Genomic DNA, 18,402 nt, shown 5'->3' with positions numbered 1-18,402 from the left:
TGCTCCCCAGCACTGGATATTTTACTTACTGCATATTGCAGGTGCCTGAGAAAAGGCTCTGAAACCTCACCTCGCAGTATGCAACTATCAGCCCCCAGCTATATTGTATTAGCCAGGGATGTCCCCATCTGGATGCCCTGGGAACATATCCCATCGTACTTAGGCCACGTGGCCATGCCCTTGCAGGTACACCTTTCAGGTGAACCGTGACATGCAGGATGCCCAAACCCACTGTACTGATGTAGTATTGGAAAGGAGGGATCTAAGGAGTTTGGGGGCCACAAGAAAGAGCTGGAGGGCAGCCTGAGAAATAGAGAGGGAATTGGGTAACTGCTTTCAGCACCACTCTTAATATGCCTCTTCCCTATCTGTTTTTTTTCCTCTCTTTGAAGGGCTTTGGGTGATCTAACACTCTAAACTGGCTGATATAAGAGGATGAGCCTCCGTTTGTCTTCCATGTCCGTACAGCTTGGGGTAGGATGCTGAACTGGCTTTGGGGCAGAAACTGGAGACCTAATCCTCATTTTCTAGCTCACTGGTGTTTGAGGCTGATTCCCTCACCTTTATCCTCTTCTGAGCATCTTCTGTGCTGTAAGCAGAGATGAGACTGATGAATGTGCTCCTCTGCATTTACCTTTTCTTTCAGATGAAAAAAAAAATAATACTGACCATATTCCCTCCCAGTATTCATCACCTGATTTACATTTCATTTATTTCTATAGCCCTGAACAGACATTAGTAACTCATAATAGTAATAATAGGAGTTTCTACTAATAGAACTCCTTCCATCTGTGGAGTTCATATTATGGACAAGCACCATTAGTCCTATTTAGAGATGGATTTAGCTGGCGCAACTTGTCCAGAAGCAGACATAGCTGCAAGTATTGGGACTGAAACACAAAGATCCTGATTTCAGCCCTGTCCTCAGCTCAGCTGACCCGGTACAGCCATTTGAGGGTGAGGGAAGAACCGTCATTCAAAGGATGAGATGTGAGGGATGCTCAGGAAGAAACTGAACCTCATCTCTGGAGACTGCTGAATTTCACAGGGTTGTCCCAAAGCAGCAAAAGGAACAATGTCCCAAGCTTTGGCCTCTATACTTATCAGCATGAAAAAACCATGAGCGTGAAATCAAACAACAGGCTTCAAACAGGAGCTACAATGACTCTAATTTGTATGTACCATTATTTGATCTTCTAACCTACTAGGTTTAAGGTAAACCACAGTGGAATATCAAGCAGACATTAAATGAAACAGTGTCATTAATTCAATCCAATGAGATATGTTTTATATAACAAAGGGATTTGTTCTGATACTCAAACAATGTATATTAATGAAAGAGTTGAAATAGATTCATTTCGTTCTCAAAGCAAACACATTAAGGAAAGCCATCAAGAAGCAAAGAACATGGTATTTTTTTTTAAACTGTGCTTTATTTAGGGCTAAGCTGGAAAGCGTCATTCAATAATTACAGAAGATTACAAGGAGTTTTAGGGAATTGAGAGTGAAAGAGCAGTTGTATGGAACTGCAGCTGCGTTACACATCTGTACTTCCTAGCTGTGGGCTCAGTCTGGCTGTCCTTGCTCGGGCAAAATACCCAACATGTCCCAGTGGGAGTTCTGCTGGAGTAAGGACGGGAAGATCAGGCCCATTAGGGAATTAAAAATTAAAAAAAAAAAAAATAAAAAAAGAGAAAAAAAAGGAAAAAAATGAAAATAAAAAAGGAAAAAAAGGAGCTTGAGATCAAGATAAAAAATACTAAGAAAAACAAACAAAAACATTAAAACAGAGATAAACCAAAGAATCAGAAACAATTATCACACTGCTCAGTCAATGCAAACAAGTGTGAGAATGATGTAAATCAAGTTTTAAGACTGTGAAAATAAATTATAATAAATATGATATACTTTAAAATATATGTGTTCTTAAATAATTCATTGTTTTTTTCTGAGTCAGATTTTTTAAAGCAATGTCTTATTTTTTAACTGCTCTAAAGTCATTTACCAAAGATAAATATCGTGCTTTCATTAAATAGTTTTCCTTGTTTTTCTCTATCATTACAATTAAAAGTCCTACAAAATATGCAAATTTATTTACAGAAAAACAGAGCCAGCATCTATTTTTTTTTTTTTTAAACATCCCCGTTTCTCAAAATTCCTTGTAAACAGTTTCAGAAGTTCTTCAAAGAGATTGTTTGCTTAATGTTTGTCTTATACTTAGGTTTTATACTTAGGTTTTTTTTTTTATTTTTTTTTAAATTTTTTAATTTTTTTTTATTTTTTTTATTTTTTTTTAAGTTTAAGGTTTCTAGGCTAATCACTTGCCCTGAAGGTTTCTAGAGCAAATATGGAAGCTACTGAAGCATAGGATGATGGGAATTTCGCGGACAGCAGATCATGAAGACATGAAGCGTTTAGCTGTGTTTCGTTGTTCAAGTTAGAACTAACGTCTGATAAAAAGACAGCTGTTTTGTTTCCCATTTGCATTGTCTACAGAGTCGAGTTTTATTCTGTTTATTTTGTTAATAGCTGGAATGCTTGCAGTTAAAAAAGCTGCCATAATAGCCATTTATCTCCTTTGTCTCCTTAATAAATAACAGCATCCAACAGCAATTGGCAGAGTAGGAATTTATGCTCAATCTAAACTCTACAAAAATTACAGTTCTACAACATCTTTGTTTTAGCATTAACGCTAACTTCTATGTAGTATTATTTTTTTTTTTGCTTTTTTGTTTTTTTTTATTTTTTTATGTTGTCTAATTTTTTTTTCTATTATATAGGTATTTTAAACTTTCTTTTTTAAATTCTGTACAACTATTAGGATTTTAGATGGGGAGAGTTAGAAGCATTTACAAACCTTTTCTTTTTCTGTTTTCCATTTTAATATCAACCATCTTTCCTTTCTCTTCTCTTCTATGCTTTTTAGTGTATTTATTTATGTTTTTTGCTTTTTTGCTTTTCATAGATATCCATCTAACCTGCCTTTAACAGCGCAATCCTTACGTATTATACAGAAAACCATATGAAAGCTTCATAGACTCTAATTAATGTATAACCAAAGAACCTCCCAAAGTATCAAAGAACTATTATCTTGCCGTTTTAAAAGCATTTAAGCATTTTTTTTTTAATTTTTATATATTTCTTATAATCGCTCTCAAAAACTGTTTTAGGAACAGCTCAGAGAAAAGGAAAGAACTTCCATATTTTACATACAGCTACAAGTCTGCGGTAAAAAGTTTTGTCCTTTGGTCCCTATATAGCTAAGGAATGACAGATAAAGATGCTCAGTGACTGTTACCATGGGTCGCACATGGTAACCGCATCCTTGGTGGCAAACAGGCACTCCTTTGTCAGTATCCAGGTTTGCATCTCCTGTTTGAAGAAAAGCCGCTGTGGTGATATCAGTGTTTCTTCAGAAATCCTGGTTGATCTTGTTCCTGTTCTGATTTTACTTATGTGTTTGTTTGTTTGTTTTCAAGCGCATGTCCTTCGAAGTCAGCAGATGTGATACTTTTCTTGAAGAAATGTTACAGTCTAAACAATCAAAGAGAGAATAAGTCTGAAGTCTTCAGCTTGATTGATATTTGCTGATATGTCAAAGGTGTAATCCAACAGTTCCCGTTTTTTTTTTTTAATATAGATATACTTTTTTGTGTTTTTGTTTTGTTTTGTTTTTGTTTTGTTTTTCTAATTGTGGCCCATTCAGCTGCTGCCCTAAAAAATGAAGAAGATCATTGCAAATTAAATCAAAAAGGGAAGGGGGAAGTAGGAAAGGAGGGGAATATTTGGGACAGGGGAAAGAGACCTAAAAATGAAAACGAAATTAAAAACAAGTCTGTTCTTTTGGGCCCAATCCTGCTCCTGTTGAAAGTAATGGGTGTTTTCTTCTCCCTTCAATTGGGACAGGATGGGGTTTCTGCTTTAGTGATTTGCTTTTTGAGTCATTGGCTCTGATTCTGCTCCCACTCTCGTCAACAGAAAGATTCCCCTTGACTTCAGTGAGAACCGGATCAAACCCAAAGTGAGCAAGGTAGTCACGATCATGATAGAGAAAAATACAATTGTTCCTAATAGTAATAATAATCATAAATCAAAATAATAGTGAGGGATGTCTATTTAAATCTGTATCACTATGTCTGTACAGATAACTATGTTTTAATTATTTTTAAGTGCCACTTTACCATGCCAGATCACAGTCTTGCTTGGTGGGCTTTTGTAGTGTGAAAGGCATTGAGAAAGAATTCTTCTACATTTTAATGACAGTGTGTGAGCGTTCTGTGGAGACATAACTGCCAATAACATCTACATCTTTTGTGAATGTCAGAAAGTGGGACTTTGAACAGGTAATTTATAGGAGGTTAAATGAAAAAAAAGACTGTTGAATAAACTTTTTTTTCTTTTTTTTTTTTGAAAAAAAAAAGTAAAACTAACATTTCTTAAATAAAAAAAGTTATTTAAAAAAAAATGTAATCATGATCCGACTAGGCTTGACATTTAAGTAGGATGCTTAATCATTAAGGATTAGCTCTTATCTCTTTCTAGCAAGCAGGTTCTTCTTATACACTTGGTGATTTATTACATCAAGAAACTTAGAAACTGCAAAAGGTCCACTCTGGTGGAAAAGTGTCATGCGGAATATCAATCCATGCTGGCAGGTTTTCACACTGTTGGTTCAACAAACAGCAAACCGTACACAGCAGTCTAAACAATTACAACACCAAAAATAATAATAGAATAAAAAAATAAAAAACACTCGTCAAGGACCCTTTTTCAGTTGTAAACAAAAAGATGCATTTTGCGTTTTGATCTGGATGTTTTTGGTTATTTTTTTTTCCCCATTCAAAACAATCCCTCCCTCCCCCTAAGCAATTAATTTTGTCTGGAGTTGCTGTAATACAGAACCTTAGAATTAGGAATTCTTGAAAAGACATACAATGAGGCTTTTCTTGGGGTTAGTATATATATATATATTTTTTTGATTGCTATAGTTTTCAAACTACTGTTACTATCATTTTGCTTTTTGTTTTATTTTTACCATTTGTTTTTAAAATTTTGGAGAGTGATTTGAAATATCCTAAAGGGTAAAAAAGGCATCAATTGAAAAAGGCCCCAAATTCTCCAGAAAAAAAATAAAATCACAAGATTTTCAGTGCAAAAATATTAACCACACATTTTTTCTCTCTCTTATTTTTTTCCAAATTATCTGTAAAGTTATAACAATCCCATTTTTTTCTAAAGAATTAGGAATCCATCTTTTTTTTTTTCCTTCTATGTGACATCTAGAGAAGCATAAAACGCTGACGAGAAATCAAACGACAAATAAAGAAACCACTGCAAGCACCAAAAACGAAACGAAAATGAGCACAGCAAAAAATTGTGGCAGCACAAAGTCAAAAAAGGCACATGTGATCATGACTGGCCAATCATCAACTGATACAACATCCAAGAAAAATGCTTCAATCACGGCACCTGCACGAAACTTGACGGCATGTCATGCAACCAATTCTTAGCTTGTTACATGACGCCATCATGTCACACTTTCAACTTCGAGTTGATTTGAACTTACGGCCTGGGGGACTGTATTCTCCACTTTCATGTCATTACGTGAACTTTTTTCCTAGCTCAGCGCGAGACTGTGGTGGATTTGACTGGCTCTTGGTTGGTTTTGTTGGAATTTGATTGAATGACAAAAGAAGAAAAGATTTTTTTTATATATATATATTTATATATAGTGTGGAAAAAGGGAAAGGTAAGGAAAGAAGATATATGAAAATAATAAAAAAAACTTACAAACACAGCATCAGTCAAAAAGCTCTAATGGAAATACTTGCAGTTAAACTATATAAAACAAAACAAGAAGGAAAGCAAAGCAAAGAAACCAAACAGAATTAAAGAAAGAAGGAATTAAAAGAAAGAAAGGAAAAAGAAAAGGATGGAGGAGGCCTAGCCAGAGACACACACGTAAAACACACACTTAAATGTAGACACACAGTCAACAGTGAACAGTAACAGAACGCTGTGCAGCGGCTGTTGAGGCGAGCATGCACTGAATGAATGAGCGCAGACACAGATCGGTTTGCAAAGTCTGGAAAAGAAATACATTCGCTGCCAACCAGAATGCTTTCGTTAGCACCAGCCTCTCCCGCACCACCCCCAGCCTCCGGGGCGTCGCGGGACAGCTAGCCAAAGTCCGCTGGGAGTTGTGCCATTTCCTTGGATAGACTCCGGAGCTGGCACTGCTCTAATGCAATTACATCCCAGAAAGTTTAAAGTCATGGGGGAGTAATAGACCAAGAGCTGCTTTGGCTACTGAGAATTAAAAGAAAAAAGGAAAAAAAAAAAAAAAAAAGGAAAAAAAGAAAAGCAACTACTGGCGGTTGTTGCATGTCTATTTAGTGGTTATCAGGATGGCAGGCTCTGGATACAGCAATGCTGGTATGGTGTGAGAAGCAAACTTGTAGAAGGACTCAGAAGACATGATGGTCCCTAAATCAGCATCATTAGAAAAAGGAAATTTACTGCTTTGGTGTTTGGCTTTGGCCTGATTAAAAAAAAAAAAAATGGAAAAAAGTGTAGGAGAGAAGGAGAGCAGAGGAAAGAGGGCTGGAGGGGGGGAGGAGGGGAGGGGAGGGGAGGGGAGGGGAGGGGGAGGGGAGGGGAGGGGAGGAGAGGAGAGGGAGGGGAGAGGAGAGGAGAGGAGAGGAGAGGAGAGGAGAGGAGAGGAGAGGAGAGGAGAGGAGAGGAGAGGAGAGGAGAGGAGAGGAGAGGAGAGGAGAGGAGAGGAGAGGAGAGGAGAGGAGAGGAGAGGAGAGGAGGGAGAGGAGAGGAGAGAGGAGAGGAGAGGAGAGAAGGAGAAAGGAGAAAGAAAAAAAAAAGAAAAAAAGAAAAAGAAAATGGAAACTGCCTAGGATTGGTTGCTGCAATCTACAGAAACACTGTTTCTTTCTTACTAAGGAAAATGTCCCTGTATTGGCCCAGGTAGTTTTGCCTCAGTAAACACCAAAAATCACTGCATATAATGATACACTTGTCTTAGTCAGCAGGTCTGCACCCTGTTCTCAGGTACTGCATTTCTACCCTCTTGACAGTGCTAATATCTTTCCTCCCAGCCTATTTCTAAAAAGTCACTGTATACAACCGACATGTCACCTTGTGTTTGGGTGTTACAAGAACATTGTTGGCAGTTCTCATCCTGAAGTCATGCATGCTGGCTAGAGAAAATTCATTCTTTGGCTTTTTATTATTATTATTATTTGACTTTATTTTTTTTCTGAGCTGAAATATGCTTTCTGGCTAGTGCCATTATGCTCAGCTGATGAGGCAGTGAACTAAGACCCTGAACTAAGCACTGGCTTCAGCTCCATGCCTTGTCCACTTCTTGGTTGGAAGTGTCTCCTTTTCAATGGCCTGGTCCCAGAACTCTGCAGATGGATGAGCTGGAAGTGTCAGCCCAAGCTTTCTGGGGTTTGGGTGAAGAGAATAGACTGCTTCCACCAAGGGCAGATGCGAGATTTGATTCTACAGTCACTTTTCAAGCCAAAAGGAACAAAACTGTTTTTTTGAAGATGCCCCAGGGCAGAAATATCGTTACTTATGTCTCTGGACACTCAAGAAAAAGCAGTGTAAACAGTACAGATCTAGGCTGTGCTTAAGGAAGCAAAATAGCCTCTAGCATCCCTCTTACCCATGGAGGCATTTTTGGCTGCAGACACCAGTCACAAAGGAGGCCACACCATGGTCACTGCATCTATGTGCCTATGACCATAGACACCACCTCACCTATTCCAGCTCAAGACAACCTTCAGGCTGAGGAGAGGCTCTTGGACATAACCTTGACTGGAAAAAACATACTCTCTTATGGCTGTAGCAAGAAGGAACACGGTTGTCTGCCATTGGCTTTAGAGCAGGTACTACCATCCCTCTGCCCGTCCTCCACACACACCTTCAGACAGTGGGGATGTGATGTGCACACACATACACACATATATGTACAGATGAAGGATTAGAACTTGCTGAGGCTAAAAGAACAAAATAAAACAGAAAACATGCTTTCAAATGAAAGTCAAAGATGGTCATCCTGTCTGCCTAAATCTTTCTAACGTATGGTCTCTAGCACCCCCTCAGTAGAGAGGAAGAGATCCTTTGGACGTCTCTAGAGAGATATCCTGCCCACACAGGTGAAGTACCTGAGCTTGGGTAAGGTTTCTAGTAAGCAGTAATGATTTTACATCAATTGACAAATGAAATAGACTATCAAGTGCCCAGTCCTCTTTTTTGGGTCCTAAACTCAGGCAGACTTTCCCTCTGGAGAACTCCATAGGTACATGCCTTTCTTGGTTGATTAGGCAGAAGAGTCAGGTACCTATCTGATGAGGACTGCTTCATCAGAGGCCTGGAATTGAGAGGCAAGTTAGGCATCTGTGTTAGACAGGCTGGACACCAGCCAAAGTCATCTGTTTAAGGAATGCAATTCACTTTTCTGGGGAGAGGTATAAACCTTGGGTGCTGCTGAAGTAAATTTGTGAATAAAAGTGTTAGCATTATCAAGACAAGTGTATACACCCTAGTTCAAAGTGGTTCCAGGGAAACAAAGAGGAAGCATACTTCCTGACCACCAGGGGTCTGCACACAAGGACAGATTAGGAAAAATATCTTTGCTTCAAGTGACAATGACCAAGAATGTTCTATGCTGAGCAAATCATAGCCAAATGCACCTGGTAAATGCCAGTATTCCTCCAAAACAGCTTCTCATTTGAAGCCTCTAAGTGGAGCTGGAGACCATCTTCTTTGTACACTGAATGGAGATAACAGTTTAAATCACTAATTAGGCTTCAAGTCACAATATCTCCATCTGAGAAAAGGACTCCAGGTGGATTTAGTGGGGAGAAACAGGACTTGCAGCCCACAAGTTCACACATCCTAAAGGATCCCTTCTGATCAGAATGTGAACCACGGCCAAAAGGGGTCTATGTCTGTCTTGATTATAATGAAGATCTGAGTGCCTTTGATGGAAATGGTCACACTTTAAGTCTTTAACATAAAGGGAAGCCTTCCTAAAGATCAGCAATGTCCCTCATGTCCGAATCTAATTTTTCAGCTATAAATACATATTTTTGCTCCACAATGGGCTGTGGCATTGCTGAGACCTGACAACCATCTACCTGAGGCTCTGGAAACAGGCTAGGTTGCATTGCTGAGACTGCTAGATCATTTCTTGAAGTGTCTTTTGCAGATGCAAATTGCCTCAGCATCAATGAGAGTTGGATTACTACTCCTGCTACTGAATGTTTTGGTGGGAACTAGTGAAGGACAGGCCTTTACCAAAGACTCCAAGAATGTGCAGATGATCTTTAAAGCACACAGCTCATGTGCTTTGTTTCATTCAACACACAGTCTAGGGAATGTTAAGCTTGTGGGGGGACCCTTCACGTACCTCTCTGCCTGCCGTCAGGGTATGAATGTATCTGCTCAGCTTGCAAATACAACCAATGGCACATGCAACATCACTTTTGTGTTTTCAGAGAACCACAGAATTGGCCCAGCACTCCCTCTTCTGTACTCCAGGGTTATGCTATCCTCCCTCCACAAATATATTGTCTTCTATTCCACATTTTTCCTACAGTGTCCCTCCCCCTACTCCTATTTAGCCAATTGTCCATGGATCATCTTCTCCATCGCTTTTCCTGTGCTGTCTTACAGGCAAGGAATCTCTCCCTGAAAGGACTCAAAAGCCCTCACTTCTACCAGCACCAAAGTGACAACCTCTTAAACTAAGTCCCTTTTGATGATCGAATATTGCTCACCTCACATGAAGGTTTCTTTATGCAATATCCATTAGCCTCTGTTTGCACACTCATCCAAAACGGGAGTCCAAACCCTGTCCTTCTGGCTGTTGGAGCCTGTGCCTAAGAACACCTCTAGCTAGGCAGTGGAGATATTTTTCCTACGGGTGACAGATCTTTACAGCTATTGCCTCTGAGGCTAATCAATATTATTTAAATTCCAACCTGTGTTTTTCTCCCTTGCCTTTCTTCTTGTTTCTATAGCAATTTTTCGCTCTGTTTTATACCTCTGCACCAAATTTCTCCCAGCACTGGATGGAACTGCCTTCCCCTCTGTCTCAGTCCTCCTCCTCACCACCCTCTTCCTCACGTGCCCCTGCATAAACCCTGTCCAGTGCAGCTGGAAGAAGGACACAGGGCACTCCAAAATGAGCTCCATCCCATAAGGCTGTCATAGGGAGTCCAAGATCAGGAACTCAAATGTCTTAGAGCAGGGAGGGCACTATGGTCAAGGGGATTTTGCATCCATGCTGGGATTAAATGAAGCTTGATCATTTATACTAAAGATCAGTGCATTTACCTGGGCTCTTGGGGTGCTATTTTTAGGAAGAAAAAAATAAAAAAAAGTAGAAAAAGAGTGCTTTTGTCAGATGCTTCAGTCCTAACATCTGAAGGTTAAAACGGAGACAGATAGCATACATGAATCTATACATATATGAATATGCACACATATATATCATACATATGTATATGTACAGAGGTATTATATATACATATATATCAACAGAGACAATTACATATATACAGATACAGAAGCCAATGTGATCTAACAGGGAGATGGAAGTCCAGCATTTCAAATGCTAATGTTTTCTGTTGTTTTTTATTTAAGATGCTCGATGTTCCTTCCTCACTTTTCCCATTTATAAATTAAAGGTGACGATAAAAATTAGCTTTTAAATTGTAATGTCCTTCTTTCAAATAACTGTATGACTTACTTGCTGTGCAGTGTTGTTACTAGGATTGTTCTCATTTAACCATGTTACATTCAGAGCTGGTTGAAAAATGACCATTATTTTCCAGGGGAAAATTGTCATTATTTTGGCTTTCCTTCCTGTAAATATTTTAGTTAATAAACAAAGCAAAACTGGGGTGGGGGAGGTGGCTAGAGGATGAGATTAATTTTTGTTTTTTTTTAATCAATCTGAAAACCAGTCCATTTTTAACAGAAATTTAGTGTTTTGAAGGCCAGCATTTTTAATCAAGTTTTTTTTTTTTCTTTTTTTTTTTTTTTTTTTTTTTTTTCCTGTGTGTGTGTGCTGTTGGCATTTCTTTTTTAATCTTCTAGAATGAAAATCTGCTGCGGAAACATCCAGTTTGGTCAAAATGTCACTTTTTGGTCACCCCTTCCTCCCCCAGCCAGTTTGATGAAAAAATGTCAAGCAGCAATAGTTGTGTCACCTCTGATTTATCTATTTTTCTGGAGCCATTAGTCTCAAGCAGCGGATGAAAAAGCACTGCATTGGAGCGGCAGCTCCTGGAGAAACCAGTCTGGTCGGTCAGAAAATGTCACTGGTTCCCTGTATGGTGTTTCTTTTTCTCTCCCTGTCCCCAAGTGGTAGCAGGATGGGTGGGCACTGCATGATAAGGACCACAGGGGGACATCCTTAAGGAAATTTGGAAGAATGGAAAGCAGAGGTAGTTGGGATAGAGTGGGATGCAGGCTGCTCTGATCTGCCCTGCACTGAGGTTGTGGTAGGGAGCTGTGGGGAAGGATTGAATGAAGCTCTGTCTGCCCTCCTCAGTGAGGTCCAGGATTTATCTGCTCAAGCAAACATAGCCATAGATCCTGTTCCTCTCTCAGCTGTGCTTTACCAGCTTTGCAGACAAAGGTCAGTGCAATAAACTCAGCCCGTTTCAGGAAGCAGGGCAGTAGTGATGGTAAAGGTCAAATGTATGTTATGTGGTTACTTTTCCAGCAAAGCCTGTAGCCTCTTCCACTTCTGTTGGCCAGCTCAGCAGCTCTGGTGCCCTGAGGAGCACATGTCCTGCCTCATACAAGGCAATCACTCCTGCTTTTGCTGCTGGAGAACATTAGGTGGGAGAGGAAATTAAGCTGTGTGGAAGCTACCTTTCTGCACATAATGAAAGGTTCTTTATTACAAGGGGGCCTCAAGGAGTTTGCTATCTCCTGAGCATTGTACCAGTAGTTTAATTAAAAAAATGTACATGGTTGAGAACCAAGTCTAATTGGGAAGCTGTGAGCGAGCCCCTGTGCCCTGTCTTTGCTTTCTTCTGTTTTGTTGTGTTTTGTTTTTTTTTTTCCCCTTTGTAGACTGACAAAAGTTTATCAAAATGCTGATGAACTGAATGCTTCGCTATTCCATTTTTGCTGCTGACTGTTAGACAGGAACAAAGTGCCCACCTTCCCTTCCTTTATTCCTGCTAGATGATGGCACCTCCAGGAATTATCTGAAGGCAACCAGGGGAGGTTGTGGGTTGGAGATGAGGAGATCCCATCTCTCCTCTAAGCTGAAGTCTCTGTCAGGAGTCTCCAGCTTGAGATCTACCAGCCCTGCCACATTTGGAGTGGTGGGGTCATCCTCTCCCCTATGGCCACACAAAACTGCCTTGAGGGCTGCAAATGCTGCTCTCAGAGGCAGCTCCAGCCTTGCATAGCACTTGGACCCTGCAGATGTCCCGTGCTTCCTTGTGACATACAATGGGACTACTGTGTGGGGGTGAGACTTTACCCATGTCCTGCCAAACCTGTTTAGCACCTCTCCTAGACTACATATCCCTCTGAATTAGAATGCAGCCAAGAACACATACTCCCAGCTTGCAACACTCAATTACTCCTTCTGATATTTTATTTTTTTTGCCTGCAGCTTCAAATTACCTTCAAGGTGCACAGTGCAATTAGCTAAAAATATTTCCTGCTTCGTTTTAATTGCACTAAAACTCTAATGCACCTCCAGCGAGGAGCAGTAAGGTGGAAATTGGTGCCCCAAATATTTCAAATTGATTAAAGCCCAGGATGACTCAATAAGCTTACATAGTTCTATTAATTATTAAATGTTATTAATTTTTTTGTTAATAAAAAACCCTTCCTGAAGCCACATTCCATAAGATGCTTCTGAAACAGGCTACTTTCACTGAGGAAATGATAACTCTTTCTGAATTTGAGAAAGATAGGAAAAGAATTCCTCCATGTAGCTGGAGTGGTTTCTATCTGAAGAATTCACAGCTCTTGGCAGATTTTATTATCTCTGAATTTGATTCTGAAAGCACTTATGTACGTGACTGATGTATGTGACTTATGTATGTGACTCATTTCACTGCTACAGCTGAGGTATTTATATGGTTCTTATTTAGAGCTGGATCACGTTTTTGTTCAAAGGCTTTCTTGGTTTAAAATGCAGGTGATCTGTCAAACTACGATTGCTTAAAAATAAACTAAAATTTTGTCAGAGAATTAAAAATAAAGAAAAATTTCTTTGAAGGCACTGAGAAGCAGTGAGCTAGCTTCTTCATTCCCTTGGTAGCTGGCACATAAGATTACTTCAATGTACTATGAAAAATTATTGAAAATAAACTACAAATTCCACTTGCATTCAGTGAAGAGTTTGGCTAGTCTCAGACCTTTGGTTTTCTGGTTCACTGTCATCTCAGACAGCCCATGCTTGCAGCAACACTGGCTGGAAGTGCTATCATCCTCCATCTCATAGAGCTGAACTCTGGGCTGGACTCCTTTAGCTCTGTCACTGAGCTTTGTACAGGATTGCTCCATTCAACTCATTTTATTCAGAACAAACCTGTGTGTCTCACATGGCTGAAACAGCAGGTCACTGCTGGTCTAGCTGACTTTAAACCCATCAGGAGTCCATTGCATGAGCCATTCAGCTGCCAGGAGTGAGGTGTTGTGGGAGGCACTGAACAGCCAGAGCTGGAAAGCCCTCCAGCTTATCTTGCTACAGCTGGAGGCTGAACCATAAACTGCTGTGAGGTGCAAATGCTCCAGACTTGCACCTAAGCCTGGTAATTTCATTCCCACATGTTAATATTATTGGACTTATTGTTTTGGGATGTAGAAAAATATTACAGTCATCTGAGGTCCTGAAATTTTGTCAAAAAGACCTAAAGAAGGATTAATATATATTTTAAGTTCTAGGACTATAATCTGTATATTTTATCATCTATCTATCTATCTATCTATCTATCCATTTATTTTGCATTTTTAGTGCCAATGTAAAAAATTCTGAAAGGTGACCACAAATGGACTTTGGAAGTGTTTTCACTTGCCAATACCAGTGTGATATCTGAGTGTGCTGCAAATAGTTCTCAGCTATCAAATGCACTTTCCAACTTGCATAGCAGTTGGGGTCTCTGTGCTATATGGATGTGTGGATGTGCTTAGGAGGAATAAAGCTGAGACCCAATAGCTCATTTCACATGAGCTACCCATGATACGTCAGATGAGCAAGATTTCTGCACTACAATGAATTTGATGCATTTATCATTGATCTCATATAAGTGATAGGCATGTGTTAGTCTAACTTTTGTGCCTCCCAGTGCCTAAAGGCTAATTATTTCCTCAGATGAAGAACGGTGGTGGGGTTGAGAGAGATGGTGTGCATCTCATCCACTTCCATGGTTGTGAACAAAATTTGGTAATAACAGTGAAGTCTATGGCAAAAGTCAGAAAAAAGCTCCCATCTCTGCAACCCTCTCTCCTTCTCCTGGACTCTCCAGGGCAGGAACAATCTCTGACCAGCTCAGGAACCACTCATGTCAGCAACTAATTCTTACACAATTTTGAGGGAAAATGAAGGTGTTCAGCCTCTTGCCACAGGGCACATTGAGAAGATGAGTGTCTGAAAGAAACCCAGCCCTTTGTTGGTGTGCAAGTCCATTCACTTGCTTGCTCTGAAGCAAGATTCCAAGAAGGCAGGTATTGGCTCCTCCTTCCCCGTGGGAATACAGGAGATAGATTAAAGAGAAGGGGAAAAAAATCATTTCACAGCTAGTCTGCCCCGAACAAGAAAAGGTTCCTGACACCAACAAACTAATCAACGCTGAAAGCTTATGAGGTCAAGGTTTCCCTTCTCCTCCATTATTCTTTTGATTTTTTCTGACTGGCTGGGACTTGAGCGCTGCCCTGGCAAGTCTATAAATATAAAAACCTTTCTTGCCTTCCTCTGGAGCACACTGAAGACCATTTGAATACCTGTGGGGAGAAGTTAAAACTAATGCAACTGAATGCAACTCACAAAAAACAGCTTGTCCAGCCAATCTTCAAGCACTGACCATAAATTTCTGTAAGTCAGCCCCAAGAAGCTTTCCTTGCTCAACATGAAATGGGAAAGGCAGCTCTCCCTCCTAAGAGCAGGCTCTCTGGATTTGGTGTTTCACGTGGAGGATTATGGCCAGGAATGTTAATGCCAAGGAACATGCCAGGTTTTCTGTGGGGTCTGAGCTGTGCCTTAAGGAGGGAGCCCAGGACTATCAGGATTGAGCTCTGCACATGTGGACTGTTGTTCCCTATGTCCTGTACATCCTTCCCTGTGCTCCCTCATATACTCCTCAGGCTGCCTGGATGGTCTGCCTGTTCACAGCTGGTGGAAGTTTCCCTGACCCAGCAATCAAGATAATTTCAACATTTGTAGACTCATTTTCACTGGCACCTCTACAATGTAAAACACTCCTGGAGCAAAAGGAGCATCTCTCTCCACTATTGCATGGAGAGGGATGACAGACAGTCTAGAAATATCCACCTGCACAGGCTGGTTCTGAGGATCCCTGTCTTAGGCTCTTTACATGCTCTGCACTGCAGCACAGGGATCTTTACTCAACAGTTTTTTAGAGGCCAAGGAAAGGCTGCCCCCCTTCATCTTTCCTGTTCTTCGGCCCTCTGTTTGGCTCTGCACTACTTCAGTGAGTACACTTGCTCTGCGAGAGGCTCTGTTTCTTAGAAAATGGGAAAAGAAAAATGTCCTATTCCCTACCAAGGTCTGACAAACAGGAATCATAGCTGCAGTATAAGCTTCTCTGATGGATTCAGCCTCAGCGAAATGAAATTAAGATTTCAGCAAACAAGCCCCAATTCCGTGGTACCAGTAGAACAAATGACATCTGATAATTGCTAACTCCTTTTGCTTATTCTTTGCTCTGTTCACCCCATCAGTCTCTCCAGATTATATTTTCAACTGAGTTTAATGAACGCCATTTATTAAACTAACACCAGGGTTCTGCTCTGGCTTCAGACAGATGTGGCTGCTAATATGAATCATTTTGTTCAATTGGATTATTCTGATAAAGAGTGGATCCCCACCACTCTGCAGTACACAAATAAATGGGGAACAGCTCGCCTCCAGTTGTGACCAGTCGCTCCTGTTCATTAGGAGGAGCTCCAGGCTCTGTAGGCAGCTTGGCAGGGTGGTGTCCCTACCGATCCCATCAGCTGGTGCTTCTGCTTCACTCCACATCCCCATCACACCCGGAGAGCCCAGGTCTCAGCACAGCCCTGAGCCTGGCTTGTCATGATGAGAGCATCACCATCACCTTTCCTTTCACCAGCTGCATGGGCAAGAGGATTCACCTTCTCTTTTGTCAAAATGAACAGTCCTTATTTGAATATACATTAAAATCTCCAAACTGTATATTCTTTTCTGCCTGGTGTGACATGCCTGACCTCTTTTACATTGGCATCTGAGAAAATGTAGACTACTTATTTGCTATTGATCCCTCTTTACTCTGATCTTCTCCAATTTTTTGGGCAAAGGGACAGGGATGATATGCTTTTAAAGGCTTAAAGTACTTTATGAGTCAGAAAAAAGGGATAAAATCCGTTTGAAATCTCTCTCTCTGAGGTATCCTCAGTCTACGGTTTGGGATTTTAGCGTTGAAAATGTTGGGTCAATCTCTGTAATACGCTGTGTTCAGGCACCAAACATCCATCTATCTGTCTATCTTGATACAAATCCTACCTTCTGTGAACCATAAAACTCCTCACTGAGTGACATTACCACTTCTCACATCGACAGAACATACTGCACACACATATCTCGGGGAAAAATTACAGTGGCAATGTGAAAGATCAAAAGAGAAAAGCAGAAGATTTCTCTGCTACCTGACTGTAAGTAGCTAAATCCCACAACAGGTCTTTAATTGGCAGAAATCATTATTGTTCCATTAAATCCTGTTTTTTTCTCCAGATATAGGGAAGGCTCAACACTTCCAAAACTAACTTTGATCCTCAGCAAACTCATTCAAGTGTGTTTCTGAAGGAAGAGATTTTCATTTCAGTCCTGAGTAACACTCAGGAGTTACTTTCAGGAATCACTGTTGAGAGCCAGAGGCCTGACTGTGAGAAAGTGGGGATGCACTGATAGAGAAAAGACCCCAAAGTCAGCCACGGTGTTAATCCATGCGCCATTACTGACAGTCCTGGAGCATGCTTCTCTACAAAGCCATCTGCTGAGATTTGTGTTCCTGTGCTCAGGATTCAGTTTAGGAACACATTTTCTTTAGTACAGTATTCCCTTATGTCTGATCATGATATGTGGACCTCACTCTAAATTGTGCTGGATTGGTCTTCATGGGAAACAAGAAAAAAACCTACATGAATTCCTGATGGGATTTTGTTTAACATTGTCTGTAGCAAATAATGCCCTTGTAAGCTGAGTGGAAGACAGAAAACCCTTAGCTTCAATCCTCTGCTCTTTTGAATTCACCAAATCACTTAAGGATTGATCCCAGTTTCCAGAGTGGTTGCTGGACTGCCTGCTTGACCAGCTTCCCATTGCAGCACCATGTCTACCATGGTGGAGCACTGTGTGTCATGTAAGGAGAATGGACAGGGGAAAATAAAGAGAATGGAAAGCATTCACTTGTTATATATCAGAAGAGATGGGGTGTCGTGTCTGTTGATGAGTGGGAATATTTCAAGAGGGGAGGAAAAAGTTAATCATATTCAGCATAGACAAATCTGCAGCTGATTGCACAGCCCGTGGGTTTCATGATGGTCATGCTGTGCTCAGAAACTGGTCCAATAGCTTTCCAGTCCGTAGAAAACAAGGCAAGGAAAATCTTTTTACTTTGTGAACAGTCTGCTTTTTGGGGAAGACATTGTATTATAGCACTCAATCATGACAAACAGCGTCTACAGCTCTCCCAGATCAAACAAAGATGTTTGTTGGCTTCAAGGACTGGGCTTCACATAGACACAAGTCACAAATGCAGTCACGTCCTTGCTATGAGGATTTTGAAAAGGCTTAAAAACAGTTTATTGCCTGGACTTGAAGTGCAAATTGCTTTTCAGTTCAAGGAGGAAAGACTGTTCCAGCTCTGTTTCATTGCTGGGACAAAGCATGAGGCAGCTGGGAAACACAGTCATGCTGAATAAGCCATCACTTGTCTCAGCAAGGAATGGGTGCTTCAAATAGACCAGCTGCTGGATCTGTCCTACACAGGAAAAACAGTGCGTCTGAAGAGGTGGGGAGGACAATATCTCTAAAACAACAGGAGAAATAGTAATAGGAGAAATAGGTTTTCTAAAAAGAATTGCTTGAAAACATAGCTTTCATGGGATGGCAAGAGAATTTCTCTTGTTTATAAGTCCTTG

General features: G+C 40.5%; 1 protein-coding gene across 9 annotated transcripts in view; it reads right to left on the bottom strand.

Moving 5' to 3' along the window:
- Positions 1-1,413: 1,413 nt before the first annotated feature.
- The window catches only part of CELF4 (CUGBP Elav-like family member 4), a 707,521-nt gene continuing 690,532 nt past the window's right edge, over positions 1,414-18,402 (bottom strand). For 8 of the 9 annotated variants that reach the window (XM_085213504.1, XM_085213503.1, XM_085213505.1 and 5 more), the window contains one exon: positions 1,414-3,714. The gene's annotated coding sequence lies outside the window, so the exon portion shown is untranslated. The remainder of the gene's footprint in view (positions 3,715-18,402) is intronic. The other variant, XM_085213501.1, reaches the window with a different exon arrangement.

The sequence above is a fragment of the Meleagris gallopavo genome, chromosome Z (assembly GCF_905368555.1).
Source record: "Meleagris gallopavo chromosome Z, MGAL_WU_HG_1.1, whole genome shotgun sequence".
NCBI classification, from domain to species: domain Eukaryota; kingdom Metazoa; phylum Chordata; class Aves; order Galliformes; family Phasianidae; genus Meleagris; species Meleagris gallopavo.
This window is presented reverse-complemented; position numbering and strand designations above follow the sequence as displayed.